Below are 20,555 nucleotides of genomic sequence, written 5' to 3' on the forward strand. Positions count from 1 at the left end.
AACAGGATGACTGTGAGGGAGTGTTCTATAAAATAAGCCTTGAAGGATGACTAGGAGATATGGCTAGGTAGAAGGGCAAAGCAGGGAAGGAAGAAGAAGGCCATTGCTAAGAGAAGGACTAGCATATTTAAAGGTCCTGAGACAAAATACAACATGGAAAATTCAAGACAGGCTGGGAGGTTTCAAATGCACAGTTGGCACCATGAGGCAACAGCCATATCTATTATTTGTTGGTTCATTGAATATCATCATTGTGCCCAACACATAGTAGTCACCCAGTAAATATTTCTTGGATGAATGTGTTGAAGATAGATAACTAGAAGAATATTAGGAAAAATGATGCTACAGTGGTAAACAAGGGTCAGGCATGCAGGGCCTCACAGGGAAGTCAAAAATGGTGAATTCTATGACTGGTGTCCAACAGGGAAGAGCTCCAGTTACAGGTCCACTTCATTCCAATACCAAAGAAAGGCAATGCCAAAGAATGCTCAAACTACCGCACAACTGCACTCATCTCACACGCTAGTAAAGTAATGCTCAAAATTCTCCAAGCCATGCTTCAGTAGTACATGAACCGTGAACTTTCAGATGTTCAAGCTGGTTTTGGAAAAGGCAGAGGAAACAGAGATCAAATTGCCAACATCCGCTGGATCATTGAAAAAGCAAGAGAGTTCCAGAAAAACATCTATTTCTGCTTGAGTGACTATGCCAAAGCCTTTGACTGTGTGGATCACAAGAAACTGTGGAAAATTCTGAAAGAGATGGGAATACCAGACCACCTGACCTGCCTCTTGAGAAACCTATATGCAGGTCAGGAAGCAACACTTAGAACTGGACATGGAACAACAGACTGGTTCCAAATAGGAAAAGGAGTTCGTCAAGGCTGTATATTGTCACCCTGCTTATTTAACTTATATGCAGAGTACATCATGAGAAACGCTGGGCTGGATGAAGCACAAGCTGGAATCAAGATTGCCGGGAGAAGTGTCAATCACCTCAGATATGCAGATGACACCACCCTTAGGGCAGAAGTGAAGAGGAACTAAAAAGCCTCTTGATGAAAGTGAAAGTGGAGAGTGAAAAAGTTGGCTTAAAGCTCAACATTCAGAAAACGAAAATCATGGCATCTGGTCCCATCACTTCATGGGAAATGGATGGGAAAGGTGGAAACAGTGTCAGATTTTATTTTTTGGGACTCCAAAATCACTGCAGATGGTGATTGCAGACATGAAATTAAAAGACGCTTACTCCTTGGAAGGAAAGTTATGACCAACCTAGATAGCATATTGAAAGCAGAGATATTACTTTGCCAACAAAGGTCCATCTAGTCAAGGCTATGGTTTTTACAGTGGTCATGTATGGATGTGAGAGTTGGACAGTGAAGAAAGCTGAATGCTGAAGAATTGATGCTTTTGAACTGTGATGCTGGAGAAGACTCTTGAGAGTCCCTTGGACTGCAAGGACATCCAACCAGTCCATCCTAAGGGAGATCAGTCCTGGGTGTTCATTGGAAGGACTGATGCTGAAGCTGAAACTCCAATACTTTGGCCACTTCATGCAAAGAGTTGACTCATTGGAAAAGACCCTGATGCTGGGAGGGATTGGGAGGAGTAGGAGAAGGGGGCGACAGAGGGATGAGATGGCTGGATGGCATCACAGACTTGATGGACATGAGTTTGAGTGAACTCCGGGAGTTGGTGATGGACAGGGAGGCCTGGCATGCTGTGATTCATGGGGTCGCAAAGAGTCGGACACGACTGAGCGACTGAACTGAACTGAACTGAAGTTCAATGAATACTAATCACGTGATCAATATATACAGGCATCTATTGGATTTATTGTTACATATATTAAGGGTAGTTTTTGCAAAGTATTTTTTAAAATAGTGAATAATATCTTAAAGGACAATGGAAAATCAATGAAGGTTCTATGCAGGATAGTAGCATATTCAGAAAGATGATTTTTCCTATTATTCAGTTCAGTTCAGTTGCTCAGTCACATCCGACCTGTTGCGATCCCATGGACTGCACCATGCCAGGCTTCCCTGTCCATCACCAACTCCCAGAGCCTACTCAAATTTGTGTCCATTGAGTCAGTGATGCCATCCAACCCTCTCATCCTCAGTCATCCCCTTCTCCTCCTGCCTTCAATCTTTCCCATCATCAGGGTTTTTTCCAGTGAGTCAGTTCTTAGCATCAGGTGGCCAAAGTATTGGAGCTTCAGCTTCAGCATCAGTCCTTCCAATGAATTCAGGACCGATTTCCTTTAGGATGGACTGGTTGGATCTCCTTGTAGTCCAAGGGACTCTCAAGAGTCTTCTCTAACATCACAGTTCAAAAGCATCAATTCTTCGGTGCTCAGCTTTCTTTATAGTCCAACTCTCACATCCATACATGACTACTGGACAAACCATAGCTTTGACTAGATGGACCTTTGTTGGCAAAGTAATGTCTCTGCTTTTTAATATGCTGTCTAGTTTTGTCATAGCTTTTCCTCCAAGGAGCAAGTGTCTTCTAATTTCATGGTGAAAGTCACCATCTGCAGTGATATTGGAGCCCAAGAAAATAAAGTCTGTCACTGCTTCCATTGTTTCCCCATCTATTTGCCATGAAGTGATGGGACTGGATGCCAAGATCTTCATTTTTTGAATGCTGAGTTTTAAGCCAGTTTTTTCACTCTCCTCTTTCACTTTCATCAAGAGGCCCTTTAGTTCCTCTTTGCTTTCTGCATATCTGCATATCTGAGATTATTGCTATTTCTCCTGGCAATCTTGATTCCAGCTTGTGCTTCATCCATTCTGGTATTTCACATGATGTACTCTGCATATAAGTTAAATAAGCAGGGTGACAATATACAGTCTTGATGTACTCCTTTCTCAATTTGGAACAAGTCTATTGTTCCATGTCGGGTTCTAGCTGTTGCTTCTTGATCTGCATACAGATTTCTCAGGAGACAGGTAAAGGTGGTCTGGTATTCCCATCTCTTTCAGAATTTTTCACAGTTTGTTGTGACCCACACAGTCAAAGGTTTTAGCATAGTCAATGAAGCAGAAATAGATGTTTTTCTGGAACTCTCTTGCTTTTTTGATGATCCAGCGGATGTTGGCAATTTGGTCTCTGGTTCCTCTGCCTTTTCTAAAACCAGCTTGAACATCTGGAAGTTCATGGTTCACATATTGTTGAAGCCTGGCTTGGAGAACTTTGAACATTACTTTACTAGCATGTGAGATGAGTGCAATTGTGCGGTAGTTTGAGCATTCTTTGGCATTGCCTTTCTTTGGGATTGGAATGAAAACTGTCCTTTTCTAGTCCTGTGGCCACTGCTGAGTTTTCCAAATTTGCTGGCATATTGCTGCAGCACTTTCACAGCATCATCTTTTAGGATTTTAAATAGCTCAGCTGGGATTCCATCATCTATTCTAGCTTTGTTCGTAGTGATGCTTCCTAGGGCCCACTTGACTTCGCACTCAAGGATGTCAGGCTCTAGGTGACTAATTGAACCTCGTGGTTATCTGGATCATTAAGATCTTTTTGGCATAGTTCTTCTGTGTATTCTTGCCATCTCTTCTTAATATCTTCTGCTTCTGTTAGGTCCATACCATTTCTTATTACATTTCATCGACTCTTAAGACATCACTAAATATAAAATGCACCATCCTTTTACATATGACATTAAAAAAAATGCTGCTAATGGAACTATATATACCAAATCAATCATAAGATATATCCTGATTTCAGAGGAGTTAAAATGTAAAAAAAAAAAAAAAAAAAAGAAGTGGATATTACAGTTAATATAATACATGTGAATTTTAAGTGGGAAACCAAGGACACAGGATGACTAGTTAGAAGGTATTTTCATGGCTGCTCCAGTGACTCAGGCTATTGCAGACAGATAAAATGGAAGCATAAAAGTGGCCTATAGGAGGAAAGTGAACAGAAAAGAAAGCTATTCAGCAAGTAGAACTGCAGGAACTTGCAACTGATGAATATCAGAGTGAGAATGTCTGAGGCACTGGGTGGATTGTGGTACTATTTACTGAGTTCAGATCATTACTATGGAAACTCTGAAGAGAAATCTGGGCTAGGGATATGCATTTGTGGCTTATCAGCATACAGATAGTAAATGAAGTCATGGGAGCAAAAGAGATTTCTTTTTCCCTTGGGTAGCACTTTTTAATCAAGGGCAATCACTCCAGCTGCAGGTTAAGGTGGAGATGGCCACAATGGCAGGCAGTGAAACAAATCAAAAGCTTCTTGGAGTAGTACCAGTGAGAACAAATGAGAGCCTGACAAAGGCATCAGTCATGAAACAGAAAGAGTGTTCAGACCCTACAGATATTGTAGAGGTGAAAGCTAAGGACTCAGTGACAAAATTGACTGCAGAGGCTGTGAAAGTAGAATTATTTATAGGTTCCTGGGTAGACTGTGGTGCCATTAACTATAATGAAGAAAAGAAGGAGGAGATGGAGACAGGGTTTCCAGGGAAGACAATGAAATCAGTTTTAGGCCCTTTTAATTGCTGACTATGGCATGTATGGATGTGAGAGTTGGACTGTGAAGAAAACTGAGTGCCAAAGAATTGATCCTTTTGAACTGTGGTGTTGGAGAAGACTCTTGAGAGTCCCTTGGACTGCAAGGAGATCCAACCAGTCCATTCTAAAGGAGATCAGTCCTGGGTGTTCTTTGGAAGGAATAATGCTAAAGCTGAAACTCCAGTACTTTGGCCACCTCATGAGAAGAGTTGACTCATTGGAAAAGACTCTGATGCTGGGCGGGATTGGAGGCAGGAGGAGAACAAGGATGAGGATGGCTGGATGGCATCACTGACTCAATGGACGTGAGTTTGAATGAATTCCAGGAGTTGGTGATGGACAGGGAGGCCTGGCATGCTGCAATTCATGGGGTCGTAAAGAGTCGGACACAACTGAGCAACTTAACTGAACTGATGGCCTACGGAACATCCAACTGAAAATGTCTCCCTAGCAATTTTACAGAGTGCTAACAACAACAACAACTCTACACTACGCTGTATTGGAATCTGTGCTAAGTACTGCAGTCATATCTGACTTTTTGTGACCCCATGGACCATAGCCACCAGGATACTCTGTCCATGGCATTCTCCAGGCAAGAATACTGGAGTGGGTTGCCATTTCCTCCTCCAGGGGATCATCCCAACTCAGAGGTCTAACTTGAGTCTTTTACATCTCCTGCATTGGCAGGTAGGTTCTTTACCACTGGCACCAGCTGGGAAGCCCCAGTATTGGAACCTCATACATACTAGAAGGAACAGGGTGACTGTCAAGGCCTTACTTATTTTTTTTCAGAGAAAAGTGGTATCATTGGTCACAGTAGTTAGATGGACTTGAACTCCAATAGCAACAGACTGGGAGAACTTGGGCAAGACACTTTGTATCTCTGAGCCTGATTTCCTCATCGGTACACTGAGGATGACGTTTAGCTTTTAAAGGTATTTTTCAAATTAAGCAAGACACAAAAATAATCAGAACAGCACTTGGCATGTGAAAAGCAATTGATAAATTGCAGCTATTTTTATTATATGTTCTGGTGTGGGATAATCTCTTCAAATGTTCATAATTGTATTCATCTTTTTTATTCTTATATCAAATATTTATTGGACCCTGCTATGTGGGATGTACTGGTACCCATCTGCTTCTACCACATCTCTCCATCTCTTATTCTAATCATCTGAGTTACTAGCTGCTATTCCTCAATTTTTCCTGTGTTCCCTATAGCCTTTGACATCTCACCTCCAATCTGGGTTGAAATATCAGCAAAGACTCACACGCATGTCAGCACAGAGTCACGCAAGCTTTCTTCCTAAGAGGACAAATAAAAGGACGTGAGGAAGACAGACATGAGGCAAGAAAGAGGATCCAAGTTTGAACCCAAAACTTACATTTTTGCAGAACGTATGTATTAAAAAAGAAAAATGATTTTTACATCAGAGAGAGTCAATTTCTCAAAACGATTTAAATCTCTTTTCCTGCTACACTTGCAAAAATTGCACCACGATTCATTTGTGATTCTCTTTCTCTAACATTTGTAATTTTAATCCTTACTGGTACCTTTCTTTCTTTAGGGATTTATTCCTCTTTGTTACTATTTTATCATTAAAAGGCTTTGTCACAAAGTCATTTTGAAGCTAGTCTCCCTTACAATTTTATTTTTCTCCACTTGACTTTAGCACTGATTTTAAAGTTCTTACCCAGAGTTGCCTGTTGGAAACTGACCTTGTTATAGAAGAGGTCACTGTGATTTATAATAGATCGAGATATGTATTCTTTTGTGGTTTCTAAATTTCCCTTTGCTTACTTGTTTTGGAAAATTCTTCAGTCTGCTTCTGTCTGTTAATTGATCACTTCCTCAGCTAGGATTTTACTACTTTAACTGAAAATGTTTCCTTGTAATTATTTCATTTTTATCCTCTTCTGGTCTGGGTATGCCAGTAGAATATCAGGGAGAATATCCTAGATACCACTATCCTAGTTTTAAAAGATTCCCATTCAGAGCCATCTGTTGACTCTTTGCTCATGGCAAACCACCTAGGATCCCATGTGGAAATAGAGACCTTTCATCGGTTTCTTCACTGAAGAACACACACTATAGAATTAAAACACAAACACAATTTTCTGTATTTAGAGGAACAACATTTATGAGCATATTTTTATGTAATATCAACATGTCATTCCTTTGTTAGCTGTTTAAGAGCTTGCAATCTAGTTGGGAGAGACAGAACACCGTGGAATGGTTCAGAGAAGTGAAAGTGTTAGTCACTCAGTCGTGTCCAACTCTTTGTGACCCTATGGACTATAGCCCACTAGGCTCCTCTGTCCATGGAATTCTCCAGGCAAGAATACCAGAGTGAGTTGCCATGCCCTCGTCCAGGGGATCATCCCAACCCAGGAATCTAACCTACTTCTCTTATGTCTCCTGCATTGGCAGGCAGGTTTTTTACCACTAGCCCCACCTGGGAAGCCCTCAAAAGCAAGTTCCTAGGGAATATAAATTTTTTTAGCTATTTAACAAAATAAAGTAATCTTGTTTCTTTCAAAGTAAGTAATAACATGGAGATTTCAGGGTGCCAAGAGATTTAGAGACCAATGCAATAGTTTGAAAGAAAGTGAAAGTGTTAGTCACTCAGTCATGTCTAACTTTTTGTGACTCCATGGACTCTAACCCACCAGGCTCCTCTGTCCACGGAATTCTCCAGGAAAGAATACTGGAGTGGGTTGCCATTTCCTTTTCCAGGGGATCTTCCTGACCCAGGGATTGAACTTGGGTCTCCCGCATTGCAGGCAGACTCTCTACTGACTGAGCCACCTGGTAATAGTTTGAGACCCAATCTATTCTCAGTTCAAACAATATTATATATCAGATGTTTCCACATTGGTTTCAGTTCTTTGATTATCTGGATATTTTTCCTATAAATATTTAGTAGCTAGAATTGCCCTACCTCTAGAAAATAGGGAAGGAAGGGCAGACAAACAGGTTTTTGCCTTAAGGTAAGTGATAACTTCAAAACTGAAATACAGTTGACCTTTGAACAACACAGGGGTTTGAGGAGAAGTAAAAAAAAAAACTGGAAATAGAACTGCCTTATGATCCAGCAATCCCACTGCTGGGCATACACACTGAGGAAACCAGAAGGGAAAGAGACACGTGTACCCCAATGTTCATTGCAGCACTGTTTATAATAGCCAGGACATGGAAGCAACCTAGATGTCCATCAGCAGATGAATGGATAAGAAAGCTGTGGTACATATACACAATGGAGTATTACTCAGCCATTAAAAAGAATTCATTTGAATCAGTTCTAATGAGGTGGATGAAACTGGAGCCTATTATACATAGTGAAGTAAGCCAGAAGGAAAAACACCAATACAGTATACTAACGCATATATATGGAATTTAGAAAGATGATAACGATAACCCGGTGTACGAGACAACAAAAGAGACACTGATGTATGGAACAGTCTTATGGACTCTGTGGGAGAGGGGGAGGGTGGGAAGATTTGGGAGAATGGCACTGAAACATGTAAAATATCGTGTATGAAACGAGATGCTAGTCCAGGTTCAATGCACAATAGTGGATGCTTGGGGCTAGTGCACTAGGATGACCCAGAGGGATGGTATGGGGAGGGAGGAGGGAGGAGGGTTCAGGATGGGGAGCACATGTATACCTGTGATGGATTCATTTTGATATTTGGCAAAACTAATACAATTATGTAAAGTTTAAAAATAAAATAAAATTAAAAAAAAAAAATCTGTGTATAACTTACAGTGGGCCTCTGTATTCACAGTTCTTCCAATATATGATTCCTTCATGGCTGCAGTTCTGCATTGGAATCCAAACAACTGCAGACCATATGATACTATAGTATTTACAATTTTAAAAGCCTGCCTACTCGTGGACCCAGTCATTCACAGGTCATCTCTATGTCCCTTTAAATTCCCGTGGAACAAAAACATTTGAAGGTGACAACAGCCCGTCGTAATCCCACTTCCCCTGGTGGTTCAGACAGAAAAGAATGTGCCTGTAGTGCGGGAGCCCGGATTCGATTCCTGGGTCGGAAAGATCCCCTGGAGAAGGGAATGGCAGCACACTCCAGTATTCTTGCCTGGAGAATTCCATGGACAGAGGAGCCTGGTGGGCTACATCCATGGGGTCACAAAGAGTCAGACACCACTGAACAACTAACACTCTCACTTTTTCACTTTCATATGACATTGTCCCATAACCAGGACCTTCTCCATTCCTTAGCAGAAATAAAAGTGAAGCTGGCACACTTCTAGATGGTGATTTCTTATAGAAACTCTCCATACGTTAAATGTTCTATTTGTTTGATAATTGTTTTTTGAAAAAAGTCTTGTTTCACAGAGATCTTAGTTGTTTCCCATAAGAACAAACCATTAATCATATGGTGAGTATAAGGGAAAATTTATACCATGTGAGAAGAAGCAAAAGGGAATTCTGGAATAGCCCAAAAGGAAACAAAATAAGAAACTTCCTAGAAATTTTAAGACAAACACAGGAGTTAAAAAATAAACTTTATTTTCTATGAAAGAAAATGGATATAGTCTATCAAGGAGAATAATCTTGACTTAGAGAAAAGTCTCAATTAGAGTATAATTTCTCTAGAGTTTAGTTTTAGTAATTAATTTCAAACACAAAATAAAAACTACAATAAGAAAGAAATATATTAGCAAAATTACATTGGATTTTGAAAATTTATAATTCATTATAATGTGATAAGAACTTAAGAATTTAATGCTAAATAGAGAAGGTGAACATATGTTGTAAAAAAAACCTCTTACTTCATGAATCACTTGATTTCAAAAGATTGGATTTCTTCATACTTGTGAGTAAAACCTGAATTTCAAAATAGAAAAAAAAAAAAAAAAAAAAAACCAACCTCATTCTAAAATAAGGGTTTCAGTAACAGACTGAGTTTTAATTCCAACTTGTCATTCACTATGTTCCTTCAGCATTTTCTTTCTATATACTAATATGTACTGTGGAAATACATTGTGATGTATATAAAGCAACTAAAACTTCCTGTTAAGTATGGTGGATTAAACACACCTGTCTCTGGTCCTTCCCCAAAGCTCTAGAGCTCTAGATTAAAAAAAGAACAAGAGAAGGAAAAAAAAAAAAAAAAACAATCCATACACATTAAATATGAATCTACAAGGACAACAAAAATAAGAGAAGAATGAAAGGGACAAGAGTTGACAAGATAAGTTTAATAGCTGGAAGCAAACAAGCAAAAGGCTAAGTGTCAACATATCAGAGAAAGCTGAAACCTGGCTATCATCTACTTGTGCCAAAGAGCCTGGAAGTCTCAAGAACTCACAGCACCAAGTATTTCTGAAGCTACATGTAGAGTGGGACCAAAAACAAAATTATAGACAAATCTCTCTCCTCAATCTGTGCTGAAGACTAAAGTTTACTATCTGGGGAGGGTGAACCAGGGAAGTTCTGAAACTAGGGATAGAAGTTAGAGCTAGGGCATGAGCAAGATACCAAGTTCAAAACAGGGGCACAGAGTGCAAGGTTACATTTAGAATAACACCGCTCCTCAACCTCTACTTGTCTCTTAGAACACCAGCAGGCATTCTGACCCCATAACCCATAATATCAAAGATTCTTCTCTAAATTAGCTGGCCCAAGGGAAAAGACATAGATATGAAAATAAGATGGAGAGAAGTTAAAAGTTAAGGGATCCATCCAGCAAGTCCAATATCAAAATACCAGGGTTTTCCAGAGAGAAAAAGAAAAATGGAAGGACATAAATTGTTCTAGAACTAACACAAGAAAAAAAACCTCAAATCCTAAATGTCACAAGTTCCAAACTGAAAGCTGGATAAAAATAGACTTTTTTAAAGTACTGATAGCAACAAAGGCAACTTGGACTTCAAGAGCCAAAATCACAGAGGAAGGGGAAACTCATTGAGATGAGCTTACATTCACTGATGCTTTTCCCCCAGAATATTTGTTGATTTGCACTGTGGGGCACAGAAGTTGGACAAAAAGGGTTGGCTTTTGTGTGTGTGTCAGTTTCCATGGTTTATGGAGACCTAAATTTAAGTTCAGTGATACCTAGGCTTCCAAAATTTGAGGATCCAATATCCTAAAGAAAAGGGGACCACAGGAAGAAATAAACCTGACATTCCTTGTAACTTCTTTGCTTAAGGTATTTGCAGATTCTTAAGATGTCCAAGATTAGAAGCCAAGAAACCAAGCAGGAATCTGCAGGTTAGAAGCTGAAAATGAAGCAGTGTTCAACTGACCACAGTGTCAAGAAGACAAAAATGGGGGTTCAAAGTCTGTCAAAGATAAGAGGTCTTGGTAGACACCTCCAGACTTTGAGCTGAAATTTACAAACATAAATACTGTGAGAACAGACTGAAATAACTATGCACAAATATATCAAGGTGATCCATCCCTCCTCTAATTGCCTGCCAGAGCTGGGGTGGGGGGGAGGGGATGCGGGGGGGAATTCTCTCTGGGAAAAAAAGATAAAATCAATCATTTTTAATTTACAATGTCTGGCATTAAGTCAAAAATTATGCATGCCAGGAAGACAAAAATGACTGAAAACAAAGAGAAAATAGAAACACATCCCAGGTATTGGAGTTATCAATAAGAATTTCAAAATAACTATAATAACACAGTCAAGAAAATAAATGGCAAGATGAAGAATTTCATCAAAACTGCAGTCTGTATTAAAAAGAATTCAGGGAAAATTCTAAAACTGAAAAATAACAGTTTAAGAAATCAATGAGTATAGCAAAAGATTTAGATAAGCAAAAGAAAGAAAGGATTAATGAATTAGAAAATATTTCATTAGAAAAAAGATCTTAAGGAGACTAAAAGAATGGAAAAATCAGAAATAGCATTAGCGTGAAATGGAACACAGCAAAAAGATGTAGTGTAAAAGTGAAAGTGTTAGTCCCTCATCATGTCCGACTCTTTTTTGATTCCATGGCTGTAGCCCACCACGCTCCTCTGTCCATGGAATTCTCCAGGCAAGAATGCTAGAGTGGGTTGTCATGCCCTTCTCCAGGGAATCTTCTCAACCCAGGGATCGAACCTGGGTCTCCTGGCATTGAGGGCAGATTCTTTACCATCTGAGCCACCAGGAAAGCCCAACAGACTTATAAATGGAACTCTCAGGATGCTAGCTATGTGGCAGGCCTGACGAACAACCAGGGCAGATTAGAGCAGAAGAAAAGAGATCTTTAAAGAGATACCTCTCACACATAATGAACATGACAGTTACCCAGTGAGTTAGGATTTCAGTTCCATCAGAGAACTGGGGATGAATTAATGATATTTACATAGAAAAGAAACAAAAACAGATTTTTTTTTAATTTCAAAGAAAATATAAGTTATATTTTAAAGGAAATGAAATAGAGTATAATACATGGTTCACTATCTGTATACAATATTTACATGGTCACCACAATGTAAATAAACATTGACAAATAAAAATGATTATATAATTTTACTGAAAGAATAAGAAAGGAGACATGTATCTATCTTGAAGAGGTGGGGATATAAGAGACCTAAACCATAATCTTCTAGAGAAGGAAGTCAATAAATAATATTCAAAGAGACAAATCAAGAAATAGCAATAAAAGCTATTTTTATGTATGGTAGCAAATATAAGACTAAATAGTTAAAAATAGAGTAGTTGCCTCTGGAGAGAAGGAATTAGAAGAGGAGAAAAATAAAATAGGGATTAGCCATTTCTTATGAGTCTTGAAGTACTGTTTGATTTTCTAAGCATTTGTCAATATAACTGTAATAAGAAAAAATTACATTAAGATAAAAAGATAAAGAACCTAACAAAATGACTGATACATGGAAGATACTCCATAAATGTTTGTTATACAAATTGTATGACCTCAGGGAATATGGTGAAAAGTAAGTAATCTACATTTGTTGAGTTCAAGATCTTCTGGAGAAGTGAAGCACTGCCTGCAATTGAATTCCTGCATATTCTGAGTGTGGTTTCTGCCCCATTTGCCAAAGTCTCTCCCAACAACTACTCAGCAGGACTATCCCTTCTCAGAGCAGAGTGGGCAGCTCCCTACATGGTCTATTTGATAACACTAAATCATCACATGACTATAGGTAATACTTCCCAGTGCCTTTTCACAGGCTCAGATTTATTCAAGTCTTCCAAGCTCATAGAGTCTAGCTACTGATCCAATGGTGAGGTCAGCTGGCTTTCTTCAGCTGACTGGCAAATCATGAAGAAACTTCAAGCGCTGGTTTGATCATGCTAAGTGCTCCAGATTGTGGTGGTAGACAAGAAATCCTCAATGTCAAAAAGTTGGAATACTGTATCACTATCCACCCCACTTACCCAAAAATAAAACAAAAACAAACAAACAAAATTGTAACACTCACATTTCACCTCCAAGTAACAATCAGATCTGCTTAGGTGATCATATATCTGAGAAATGGTATTAATAGTGTGGATATTTACAGCCTCAAATAGCACAGCAAACCCGATAAGTACCTAGAGAAACAAAGCTAGTCTGTAGTAAGAGGCTCAGTATTTGTTATTAGGATGGATGTATAGTTAGATGGATATGAGGCTAAGTTTTGACTCAGAGAAAGAAATATAATTGTAGCACAAGCTAATCTTAGACATGCAGAATCTGATAATATGAGAGTGAGGCTATACCTCATACGTTCCTTCTTTCACAATTTTGAGTTACCTTATACAGTCACAGACCTCAGAATTGGAAAAAAATATTAGGAGATGGTTTTGTTCTCTTATTTCTAACAGATGAAGAAACCAAATCTTCAAGAATTCAAGGTAGGAAGAAACTCTGGGAAGACACTGATGACAGTAGAGCAGTTTTGAATCTCCCCAAATTCTGTCATAAAAACAGAAAACAATTGTAACAGCAAAACCAAAACCCACAGACCAACATCTAATAATAAAATAGGTGATAAGGTGTCCTGTTGAACCCCCAAATCAAGCAGATAGGGACAAAATATCAACAGCTCATGACCTGTGTGGAATTGGCATTTTTGTATAAGAAGGTGGAGAAGTATATTACTGAGCTGAGGATGACATTGGAAAGTGGAAAGTGTTGCAGGCTAAGACTCAAGGCTTCTTTCTAATAAAAATAAAATCATTCTTTTAGAAGTAAACATTGATGTAACTGACATCACAAATGATCGGTGAGCTATTCTGATGCCCTCGTCTGCAGACTGTGCTCAGTCGCTAAGTTGTATCCAACTCTTTGTGACCTTGGGGACTGTAGCCCACCAGGATTCTCTGTCCATGATATTTTCCAGGCAAGAATACTGGAGTGTGTTGCCATTTCGTAATCCAGAGAATATTCTCAACCCAGGGATCTCAACCCCTATCTCCTACATCAGCAGAGAGATTCTTAACCACTGAGTCACCTGGGAAGCCCACTTTGCAGATTCAGGCAGTTCAGTTGCTCAGTCATGTCTGACTCTTTGCGACCCCATGGAATGCAGCACACCAGGCTTCCCTGTCCATCACCAACTCCCGGAGTCTACCCAAACCCATGTCCATTGAGTCAGTGATGCCATCCAACCACCTTATCCTCTGACATCCCCTTCTCCTCCTGCCTTCAATCTTTCCCAGCATCAGGGTCTTTTCCAATGAGTCAGTTTTTCCATCAGGTGGCCAAATACTGAAGCTTCAGCTTCAGCATCAATCCTTCCAATGAATATTCAGGACTGTTCTCCTTTAGGACTGACTGGTTGAATCTCCTTGCTGTCTAAGGGACTCTCAAGAGTCTTCTCCAACACCACAGTTCAAAAGCATCAGGTCTTTGGCACTCAGCTTTCTTTATCGTTCAATTCTCACATCCATACATGACTACTAGAAAAACCAAAGCTTTGACTAGATGGATCTTTGTTAGCAAAGTAATGTCTTTGCTTCTTAACATGCTGTCTAGGTTTGTCATAGCTTTTCTTCCAATTTCATGGGTGCAGTCACCATCTGCAGTGATTTTGGAGCCCAAAAAAACAAGGTTTCTCACTGCTTCCATTGTTTCCCCATCTATTTACCATGAAGTGATGGGACTGGATGCCGTGATTTTTGTTTTTGAAATCTTGAGTTTTAAGCCAACTTTTTCACTCTCCTCTTTCACTTTCATCAAGAGGCTCTTTAGTTCCTCTTCACTTTCTGCCATAAGGGTGGTGTCATCTGCATATCTGAGGTCATTAACATTTCTCCTAGCAATCTTGATTCCAGCCTGTGCTTCATCCAGCCCAGCATTTCGCATGACGTACTCTGCATAGTAGTTAAATAAGCACGGTGACAATATACAGCCTTGATGTACTCCTTTCCCAATTTGGAACTAGTCCGTTGTTCCATGTCCAGTTCTAACTGCTGCTTATTGACCTGCATACAGATCTCTCAGGATGCAGGTAAGGTGGTCTGGTATTCCCAACTCTTGAAGAATTTTCCACAGTTTGTTGTGATTCACACAGTCAAAGGCTTTGGCATCTAATCTGCAGATTAGGTCACAGAAAATTTGAATATTGGAAATTCATCAAGTTGTAACAGTCCCATTAGTTGGCAATTTTTAAAAATTGGTTAGAAAATAAAAAGCAATTTGAAAGACTATTCATGTATGTGTGTGTGACCTTACCAATATCAATCTATCAATATTTTTATATAATCTCCCCTTCAAGTTATTTGTCCTGTACTATTTGGGGCACTAAAATGAGTACACTAGAAAATCACTATATTTTCACTTTAAAATTGTTTGAAACTATGAAATTGACCTTTAAAAATACTAATGTTTTAGCTAAATGCTCAAATATCCTTTTAGCATTTAGCTGCTCTTATCTTGGGGATAACAAGTCTGCTATTTTCCCCTCAAAATGCATGAGAAGACCCTCCAGTGTACATTGATATGGTGCCCTGAGGATGTCTCTATTTATAATGTGGGGTATCTCATGAACAATTCTGGTTCTAGGCCACAGTGCTCCAAGGCAGAACACAGTGATCGGTCCCAGGTGAGTTTCTTAGGTAGCCCCCTATAATGTAAATTGGGCTGCCCTCAAGGCACCCTATAAATTTATTATAAAAACCTAAAATAAAAAATACACAAAACCCCTAAAAGTTTGCATTAATAAAATGAAAACTGTTCCCCTGAACTAAATATAATTTGAAAATAGAGCAGAGCAACAAGTGCCAAAGGAAACAATGGAGGAAGCCTCTAGCACTTCCAAAAACACTTGTATATAACTCTGAAAGAAGTTTTTAAAAATCTGATTTTAAGTTGCTGAGGTGATAACAGTGTCTTCCCTGCTCTGCAAACATTATATTGTTTTGTGGGTAGACAATGAGCATTAACTATTGTTAAGAGTTCATTGTAACAAATCCAGAATTTGTTTTAATAACCTTCTTACTTTGATGTCTCCAGAAATGTATTCTGGCAAGAACTGCTAAACATTAGCTAAATACAAATCTTAAACTACCTTTTAAACTTTAATTATTTGCAAATCTGCTTCTGACCGTGATAGAAGTAAAAATGAGCCTTCCACCTTAAACAATTAGAAAATTTGACTGAAATCCAGGAAACAATTGTTTTTAGACATTGAATAATAGGTGACACAAGAGTGTGGCTCCTAAGGAGAGGAAGACACTGTGAGCTCTGCCACCTCCAACATTCTACCTGAAGACAGTTAACAGTCCTCAGGGAATAGAAGGGAACCCAAACTGAGCCCTATGGTCTTGCTGAGCTGAAGAGACAGAAGTTGGAATTCAGAAACACCAAGACAGGGAGACTTTCTGGGGCAGAGTACCAGAGAGCAGGGAGCTACAGAAGCAAGAGAAAGCAGTAAGTAGATCAATTCTCAATTTATCTCCTATATGGATGAAAACAATCCATGTTCCCACCAGGCAGAGCAGGAAGATGTAAAATATGCTAAGCATGAGGAAGAGTCTTCAGAAGGTAGTGCCTTAGCCACAGGGCCAAATGAGCCCTAGACTAAAGGCTGTTCTGGATCTGCCCAACAAAGCTTAAAACTCAGCCTCAAAGAAATTTATTCCTAAGAATGCAATTGCATGCCAGGACAAAAGCCCCATTTTTAAAGGTACTTGAAGGAATACCAAAAAATTCACCCCCAAAAACAAAAGCACAATATCCATTATTCAATCAGTATTCACCACACAGGAAAACAGGCAAAAATGACAGAGATAATAGAATTAGCACACACAAAGTGATGAGGTGAGAAAGGGAAGATTTTATCCATGAAACTTTTAGAGATGAAAAATTTAGGAGCTGAAATTAAATATATAAATATCCTTGACATAATTAGCAAATTAGGCACTACGGGGGCGGGGGGGGGGGGCGGATTAAGGAGGGGAAGGGGGTGGATTTGAAGACCTGTAATAGAAACTACAGGAATTGAAGCATAGAAAGAAAAGATTGGGACAAGAAAGTATCACTGATCTCTGGCATAATATAAAGTTGTCTAATATATGTATACTCAAAATCCACAGGAAAGCCAAGAGAGAGGAGGAGAGAAAAATCCACGAAGAAATAACAGTTTAAAAACTCCCAAATTTGGTAAATTCTAGTTATTTTTTAAATTTGTAATATCTCAGAGAAAATTCCATTCTCCAGTGATTGATAAGTCTAATACTTAACTTGGGAAGACAAAAATTCAAAGCTAGTACTGAGAAATTCAACATAATTAACCTTAGCTCTTGTATCAAGAGAGAGAGAGAAAGAAAAAGAAAATAAATAACAGTCATAGGCCGTGAATTAAGGTTAAAATGCCATGTGGTATTTTAACCTTAATTCTGAATTTTCTTGTTCTCATCTATCTAAATTAGGCCCTAATGATATTTAAACGAAGTTACTTGTAATTCCCATAATAGGCAAATAGAAGGGAGGTTAAAATAATTCTATTATTTCACAATGATGAAACAGATTGAATATTTCAATTATTCTACTTATTATAGTACACATAGAACAATGCTCTGTAATCTGCTTCGATATATATAGGCTCTTTACCCACACCACAGTGGGACTAATGCAGTCATTTGGTTGAGCCTCACTCGCTGATTCAGTGTTGGAATAAAGTACTTCACAGATTAGCTTAGTCTGCAGCACTTAAAGGTCAGGATTTATTGTAATGTAAATCACAAAGCAATTTTATCTTGACAGAGATTACATACTGTTACAATATTTCTCGCTGAATCTAGTGATGCGTTTGCTTTTTCTTTGCAACTGCTGTGCAAATTGGACTGTAGCCCAGAAAAGAAAAAGAGATGGCAGGCTGCTTTGGCTTTTTAGAAACAACTTAATTCTCTTCATTTTTCAAAGTTCCACAAGGGAAAAAAAAAAAAAAAACTCTGAAAATAGACATAAAACCATACATAAATACTTGTAAACCTTTACAAACCCTAAGCTCGAGTGCACATAGATATCTGTGAATGACCATCTTTCAAATATTTTGATGTGTTTTAGGACAGAGTGTAATTGCTAATGGCTGACTTCTTATAATTCATACAAAAGAGTCTTGATATATTATCTAAATTGTCTCCATTTGAAGCAAACAAACAAAAGAATAAGAAGCATTTATGCTTTCCACTCTCACAAACAAAAAGAAAACTGAGTGCAAACAAAGCAAGGTGAACATTAGGAAATCCACTGCTGTCAGCATCTAGGTAACAAATATTGAAAGACAGAATGGCAACACCTTCCTACTTTTTCTGAAACTTCAACTGAAATAGAAGGGATTGAGACTAGATATCAGAAAAACCTTTTCGATTACCAGAGAATTAAATGAACTACTCAGAGTTTGAAGAGTACTCATTCCTGAAATCTTCAAGACAAGATCAACTGTCTCCATCCTAAATCATGTATCTCAAAGAATAAACATGAATAAAATGTTCCCACAAAGTTTAAACCAGGATCTGTATTAAATTTTACCAAGTTTTGTCAATTCTTCATACATTTGTTGTTGTTGTTTGGTTGCTAAGTCATGTCCAAATCTTTGCAGCCCACAGACTATAGTCCACCATGCTCCTCTGTCCATGGGATTCTCCAGGCAAGAATGCTGGAGTGGGTAGCCATTCCTTCTCTAGGGATTTTCTCAGCCCAGAGATCAAACCCACGTCCCCTGCACTGGCAGGCAGATTCTTGACCACTGAGCCACCAGGGAAGCCCTGTTCATAAGTAGTTTCCAATACTGACTACAAAAGTAGTAGTAAGGCCCAGAACTTACCAGAAAAAGTAACCAAAGCCAATTGTCAGATGCAAATACTCCATTTCTATTCCCCTCACCTGAGGCATGACTGGGTTCAGTATTTGTCTTTTCTCCAACTCTTGCAAAGCACTTTTCCTGGAATGAAAGGTGATACATTATAATATTGTTTATTCAAATACTGACTAGTTTATTCTTTCAGTCTCCTGGCTCTACCCTGTCAAGCAGGGCTTCCTACTTATCAGTCATTCTGTAATCCAATTATAATATGATTCACTTGTTTTCTTTAAATGAATTCTAAATTTGGTCTAAATAAAAGTATTTTAGTATAGAAATTTTACTTTCAAAAATACAGATTTGACGTGCTAGTTTAAAAAAATTCAGTGTTTGCTCTGTAACTCTTGAAATGGTCTCGGGTGCCACCTGTTGTCCATGTAGCACACGCTGGGGATTATAAATTATACAAAGAGCTGTGAAAATAAACAATAAGTGGTACAGGTTCAACTTGTATGTGGGCAGTAAATGTATTCTTATTCATAAAACGCCAGCATCTGTGTCCACAATAACATATACAATTAGGCATAGTGAAAGAAGTAAAAGTGAAAGTGTTGGTTGTGTCCGGCTCTTTGGCGACCCCATGGACTATAGCCCCCTAGGCTCCTCTGCCCATGGGATTCTCCAGGCAAGAACACTGGAGTGGGTTGTCATTCCCTTCTCCAGAGGATCTTCCCAACTCAGGAACTGAACTCTCATTTCCTGCACTGCCGGCAGATTCTTTACCGTCTGAGCCACCAGGGAAGCCCTAGGCTCTTCCCATCTGAAATTTCCCTAAGTCCATAGGGTCACAAAGAGTCAGACATGACTGAGCAACAGAACAACGACATGGGCTGATCAGGCATCCTGGTTTGCTTGGGACACTGCCAGTTGCTGACTGTTGTACTAGAGCTCCCTCTCATTCTCAAAGAAGATTCTGGTTTGGATGATACCCAAAAAAGTGGAAAACTGGACACCCTCAGGAAACTGGACTGTCAAATGTTTCTGATAGGCCTTATTCATATCTGCTGGGTAGCTCTTCAGTTCTTCCCTACAAACTATCTTATTTCATCTTCACAGCAAACCTGTGACCTAAGAAGTACATATAAATTACAAATGGGAGGAAAGGCTCCAGGAGGTTAACAACCCAGGGTTCACACAGCTGTTCCAGAGCACAACTAGAATTCACATCCAGTCTCTGTTCCCTATCAAGAGATCTTTCCTAGGGAATTGGGAGGTGTGGGAGGTCTGGGAAGGAGAAGGGTGGGGTGTGGGAGGCAGAAGCATTCTGAGAAAGAGCCCATTCCTTTCCATGGTGCATTTGAAGGTCAGCGCAAGAAACAGCACAGTGGTCTGCAATGTTGCCACAGTCTCATGTCATAAGAATCCCTCATTTTCCATTAAAACCATAAGCACTTGTTCAATTACCAGGATTATAAGTAGCAGGCCTCGTGAGTTAAATGGACTTTTGTGCTCTGCCCTGAAAAATCTAACCAGACTCTTAAACACAGCCAAATTTTCTAACTGGGTTTTCTTTTCTGATGCTGAAAAGAAAAGAATTAGAAGGAAGAAAAGGAGGCACCCCTGGGTGGAGATATGGAAAAAAGGGGAGGACGTGTAACAAAACACTCAGCCGGCCTTTCCCCAAGACCCTCCTTTCCTCCTGTGCCTCTGTGCGCTGCCAAGCACGTCTCCCCTCCCAGCTCGTGTGGGGGAAGGCCAAAAGCTTTACATTACACCACTGGTTTACACCCTGAGAAACGTCGCGTGAG

Source organism: Bos grunniens, chromosome 7 (assembly GCF_055505025.1).
Source record: "Bos grunniens cultivar Pamir isolate PY7600 chromosome 7, Bosgru_T2T1.0, whole genome shotgun sequence".
Taxonomy (NCBI): Eukaryota; Metazoa; Chordata; class Mammalia; order Artiodactyla; family Bovidae; genus Bos; species Bos grunniens.